Here is a 4,606-nt window from a genome sequence, read left to right as displayed (position 1 = left end):
CCCAATTGCACCAAATCTCTTGATTACGATTATGAGGTACAATACGAACGAAACTTGGTTCGGCGTTGGAACCTTGACCAACCGATGATTGTGAGGCAGCCATAACAACAAATATGAATATAGAAGAAGAGAAAACAAGAGATTAGAGAACTCAAAACGTTGTAATAACGTTTTTTTGTATTTTTTTGCGTTCGGGTTTGCGTTTTGAGTGTTGTGATGAACCCATGACACCAAATACCTATTTATACTAGTAGTGAGGTGCTTGGGGGAGCCAAAAAACGGCTATTTTTGACCCCAACGGTCAAAAAACGGCCAAAAAAACGATTTCCAACGGCTATAATCGATCCAACGGCTAGAACCGGTTTCTAACCGGTTCCGGATGGTTCGGTTCCAGAACCGGTTCCGGTTCCGGTTCGGTTCCGGTTCCTACCCGCCCCCACTCAGAAATGCAAGAACCGGTCACGGATCATCGGGTTGAATCAGATAGGGTCCGGTTCCTACAAAAAACGGGTAGGAACCGGTTCGGGTCCGGTTCGGGTCTACCAATTCGGTTCCAGGAACCGGTTTCGTTGATCAACCCTAACTTCACTATAAGACATCATCATCAAGAAAAAATGTAGATAGAGATGACATAAAGAACATGAAAGCTATCTATAAAGTAAAGCCCCAATAAAAACACAATTATAATGGCAAAAATGTGTCACGTAACTGTCACGATTCACTTGTCGTGCTTCGTGTTTCAACATTCCATTCGCTTTTTGGGATTTCACCGGAATTAGCGATGACTACCTTTTTACGAGGTTTGCCACTATAAGTACCTGCACTTCCTTCTATGGTATACACATTATCCATCCCTTCTATCACTTTGCCAAACACAACATGTTTTCCATCCAACCTGGAAAAAGAAATCAATGTCAAAATGGAAATGTAGATATTAACTGTTCTTGAAGGCCGATTTTCCTGAAAAGATATACAGTAGGGGGTGTTTGGTACAGAGAATGGAAATGGAGAGAAAATAGAAATGGAAATGGAATTGTAGAGAAAGAGAATTGGTATGGAGAATGAGAATCATTTCTCTTGTTTGGTACACGAGAAAATAAACAGAGAACTCTACCATACCCAACCCCACCTCCACCCAACCTGACACCACTCACCACCGCAGCCCCACCACCACCAGCACCACCACCACAGCCCCACCACCAGCACCACCACCACAGCCCTGTCTTCAACCACAGCCCACCACCACCGGCTGCCGCCACCAAACCTCCTTCTTCAACCACAGTACACAAGAAATTAAAAAGATTCAAATTTTTGGAACATAAGATATAGAAAAAGGAGGCTCAGATCTGTCATCACTGCCTCTTTGGAGATTTTGTGGTGGTGGTTGTGGTGGCGATGATGATGATGATAATCAGAAGCCACCTGCAACCATCGCCGATTTCCACCACCACTGTCACCCACCTGCGACCACAATCACCCGACCATCTGAAAACCCTAACATACCACGAACCACCACTTGAAACCCTAATCTCCGTTCACCCGTACCACCTGCAACCTATAACCGGTTACCATCTCTGTGTTCACCACTGCGAACGGCGGAGACGGGGTGGTGGTTGCAGACTTGGAGACGGGGTGGCGGTTGCAGACTTGGAGACGAGGTGGTGGCCGGAGCAGGGGTGGTGGCCGGAGACGAGGTGGTGGCCGGAGACGAGGTGGTGACATGCTATGAGGAGGCTGCTGAGAAATGGATTTCTCTTTGTTTTAAAGAGAAATGGAATTCTCTAGTTTTAGAGAAATAGAAAGAGAAATAGAAATGAAAAGTGGAAAACAAACAAAAGAAATATTTCTAATTCCATTTCTCCCCAATCAAATCCCTCTACCAAACACCCCCTAGGGGTGTAAACGAGCCGAGCCGAGCCGAGCCAAGCATAAATGAGCTCAAACTCAAGCCTAATAATAGGCTTGTTTAAAAAACGGGCCCGAGGTTCACCAATCAAGCTAGATTAGGATCGCAAACATAAACGTTCCTATTATTATATAACAGTTATTTAATATATTTAGTATATATTTACATTATAATAATTAACATATGATGAACCTATGATAAACAGTAATGTAATAATATATATTATCTTATAATATAAAATAACAACTATAAACACATAAAACTAATTATAAATGTATATAAATAAATTAAAAATAATAAACGAGCTGAGATCGACTTTTGGAAGTTACAAATCAGCTCGTTTACACCCTTGATTCTAGTAAGGTCTTGTCGAAATCACAACAATCTGCTTTTTGGGATGGAAAAAAGGAAAAACTGAACCTAACTCGAAATCCACATTTGGGACGAATGCGTACAAGATTAGTTTATAAAAAATTCTGCGGGTTTGGACCAGGTATGGCATAGTAGATGATACCTGCCTGTTAACCTGGACCCATTTACCCGCAACATAACTGGACATATTAATTATATAATTTTAAAAAATATAATAAACAGTGTTGAAATTATTTATAGAACTGTCAGAAGTGTAGTTGAGTGTTTGTTATTTCAAGTCAGTTTTTAAGGTGAGTTTAAAACTGGTTTTCGGGTATGGCATCCCAACAGGTAAAACTTTAAACAAATAACACCAGAAATGAGTATAAGACAAGTATGAGACCATGTATGGGACTGGAATAACCAAAACCCGTTCCATACACGGCTCATTTCCAATTTACTAGTTGGTATTAATTTGGCCACAAACTCTTACTTTATAGGCATTCAAAATATATAGAAGCTCTGCTTTAAAGAATGTGTCAGCACATAGCATAAAACAAATTTTGACTAATACTTAAATGTCCTAATACCTTTAATGGTTTACAATCTTAAGGGGATGGATGAATTATGCCTTAACAATCAACATAGTTGACTTGGGACTTCTAATGCATGAAGTTTAAGCAACCAGATTAATTCCCTTGCACCACATGACTTTTAACAAATTGCTAAAAGCAGAAACCAGAAGTGGCGATATCAAACCATTTATGTGAAAACATGTGGACTCGGGTACAAGCTCAAAAAACTTACCAGTAGGCCTTAACTGTGGTGATAAAGAATTGTGAGCCATTGGAATCTGGTCCTGAATTCACCATACCTGCAAAAAAGCATAGCTTCAGAACAATCTAACATATATCATTCAAAAGTTAAAAAATGTAGAAACCAGTAAAAAAACAAATTCAAAAACCTGGGTGTGACTGCTTAATTTTGAAATTTTCATCACGAAATGTTCCACCATATATGGATACATTCCCACGCCCATCATGATAGATAATATCTCCACCTTGAATCATAAACCCCGGTATTATACGATGGAATGGTGTCCCTTTATAATGTAGCAGTTTACCACTTGCACTTTTTCCCAATTCTCCTGGCAAAAAAACAAAAGGTTAGAAAATGTAAACACAAAAAATTAACTTTCTATATATAGGTGTTTGGACGTGAATTTCACTTTATTATTGGGACTTGAAGTCACAATGTTTTCAGTATTTTGTGAAAATGTTTATAATTAAAAAACAAAATGCGGCAATATGAAAATCAAATTTCAAGATAAAGGGCCATATGCATAAAGGAGTTGCCAACTTTGGTCGTTATATTTTGGGTAACAGATTTATGTTTGGTCTGAAACAACCATCAAAGTTTAAACATTTTGACTTAAGGCAATCACTAAGATAAACCCGTTTGGTTTTCAAGCGTCACATATAAAAAAATTAACAGTCACACATCAAAATTGTGACCTGCGGCGTTAGATACTTAGATTTGCCGTATATCAATCTTTGAAGAAGTTGGTTACTTTAAATCAAACTAATAGCAACTGATTGTTTTTTCGCATAGATAAAATCTTATAAATCGAACAGAAGTTGGAACCATAGTCACCTGTGCAGAGGGCACGGAAATTTTCTGCAAATATGAAAACAATGAAGAATAAATTAAAATGGATAATATTTTGGGTGAAGAAGAAGCAAAATGCACCATTAAGATTACAAAAAGGAAAAGATAAGATTAAAGGCTTACCAACAGTTTTCTGCACAACATCACCATCATCATCATCATCATCATCATCATCGTACTCAGTATATCCCACCAATAGCAAAGCTATGGTAGGGTCTGAGGAGGGTAAGATGTAGACAGCCTTACCTCTACCCCGTAGGAATAGAGAGGTTGCTTCCGGTGAGACCCCCAGCTCAATGGTAGTTTTGCATCAAGCCTTGGACATAAGGCACATAACACTCAACCATTGAGACACCGGCCGATTGGTGCATGTACCTTTGTCTTTCGGCTATCAACGCTACCACATGATGCCTGATTAACCTTCCGCCACTTTTAACGTTATTTTCACGAGATTAGTAAAATAACGTCAAAATTAGTGCAATTTCACTTTAGCCCACCTGAGGGTTCACACATATACACATTATATGCGCGCACCCAAGCAGGGCATACGGCACAACATCACCATACAGCCCGATAACGATTCTTCCTACGGTATAAGAGCACATAAGGTTAGAACTTAACAAACATGGATATGATATAATGAAAAAATGTATAGGATGGGTACATTAATCAAAATACAAC

The 4,606-nt window shown here is 39.1% G+C and overlaps 1 long non-coding RNA gene across 1 annotated transcript; it reads right to left on the bottom strand.

Moving 5' to 3' along the window:
• Positions 1-656: 656 nt before the first annotated feature.
• On the bottom strand, positions 657-4,003 carry LOC143613906 (uncharacterized). Its single transcript, XR_013150201.1, has 3 exons — positions 3,911-4,003; positions 3,065-3,404; positions 657-895 (listed from the first exon to the last, which is right to left on the bottom strand). It is a non-coding gene; the product is annotated as an uncharacterized LOC143613906 (long non-coding RNA).
• Positions 4,004-4,606: the final 603 nt, after the last annotated feature.

This window comes from Bidens hawaiensis, unplaced genomic scaffold, assembly GCF_021521415.1.
Source record: "Bidens hawaiensis isolate Kalapana, Puna unplaced genomic scaffold, B.hawaiensis_p1.1 tig00038532_1, whole genome shotgun sequence".
In the NCBI taxonomy this organism is placed as follows: domain Eukaryota; kingdom Viridiplantae; phylum Streptophyta; class Magnoliopsida; order Asterales; family Asteraceae; genus Bidens; species Bidens hawaiensis.
This window is presented reverse-complemented; position numbering and strand designations above follow the sequence as displayed.